Source organism: Orycteropus afer, unplaced genomic scaffold, assembly GCF_000298275.1.
Source record: "Orycteropus afer afer isolate SDZICR_OR568_19922 unplaced genomic scaffold, OryAfe1.0 scaffold00206, whole genome shotgun sequence".
Lineage (NCBI taxonomy): Eukaryota > Metazoa > Chordata > Mammalia > Tubulidentata > Orycteropodidae > Orycteropus > Orycteropus afer.
Genome location: NW_006921793.1, coordinates 230,045 through 231,180, shown reverse-complemented (window position 1 = coordinate 231,180; position 1,136 = coordinate 230,045). Strand labels below are relative to the sequence as shown.

General features: G+C 42.7%; 1 protein-coding gene across 1 annotated transcript in view; it reads right to left on the bottom strand.

Moving 5' to 3' along the window:
- Positions 1 to 1,136, bottom strand: part of NALCN (sodium leak channel, non-selective) — a gene marked incomplete at its 5' end in the record, with an annotated part of 145,472 nt that overhangs the window by 886 nt on the left and 143,450 nt on the right. The window lies entirely within an intron of this gene.

Below are 1,136 nucleotides of genomic sequence, written 5' to 3'. Positions count from 1 at the left end.
GGTAGTAGATCATCAAGCCTTTCTTTTCAGGCACTTCCGGGTGACTCAAACCGCCAATCTTTCAGTTAATAGCTGAGCACATTAACCATGTTCACTACCCAGGGACTCCATGGAAAGAAAGATGTGACTGAAAATATGGAAGGAAGATAAACTTGATTTTTCTGTCAAAAGAAATTTAGGTGTGATGTAAGTGACAAAGAAGTGATTCTCAGTTTCAAAATATGACTCAGGAATTTCATCTTTCTAATCCACGTGTCTGAATGAAGCACTATATTATGACGACCTTGTTAACATACTCATGGCTTTGGAATCCCACACTTGTGGTTTTGGTTCCCAGTTCTGTGACCTATAGATACATGCCAGGGATAAGTTCACTCTTTGGAGCCTGAGCTTCCTCAATTGTAAAATGGAGAGAATGCAATTTTCCTCATTGGGCTACTGTGAGAATTAAACTAGATTGAGACAGCCTGAAAGAGCACAGAGCATAACAGTGCATTGTTAGTGCCCCCACATGCTCTTTTTTTTTTTTTTCCCCCCATTTGCCTCCTCAAACTCAGCCCTAATATCTTGTGCTATTAGTTGTCACCTTTTCTGACATTTGGGCTTCATAGGCTTGGATGAGGAGTCCTGGTCACTCAGTTGCTAATCAAACGTTGGTGGTTCGAACCCATTAGCTGCTCGGCAGGAGAAAGATACAGAAGTCTGCTTCCATAAAGATTTACAGCCTTGGAAACACTATGGAGGAGTTTTACTCTGTCCTATAGGGTTGTAGGAGCTCTGGTGGTATAGCACCTAAGGCAGTTGACTGCTAACCAGAAGGCTGGCCATTCAAACCCACCAGCCACTCTCAGAAGGAAGATAGGGCAACCTACTTCCATAGCAATACCGCCTTGGAAACTCAAGGAGGGGTCACTGTGAGTCAGATTCAACTTGGTGGCAGTGAATTTGTGTTTTGTTTTGTTTTTGTTTTTTCAGTATAGGGTTGCTATGAGTTGGAATTGACTCTATGGCAACAGGTTTGGTTTCATAGACAGGCTTGGATAATTCGAGGCACTATTGACAACATTCTCTCTCTCTCTTTTATCCATTTAAGTGAATGCCAAGGACTGGTGATCTTGCCCCAGGCCATCTCCATG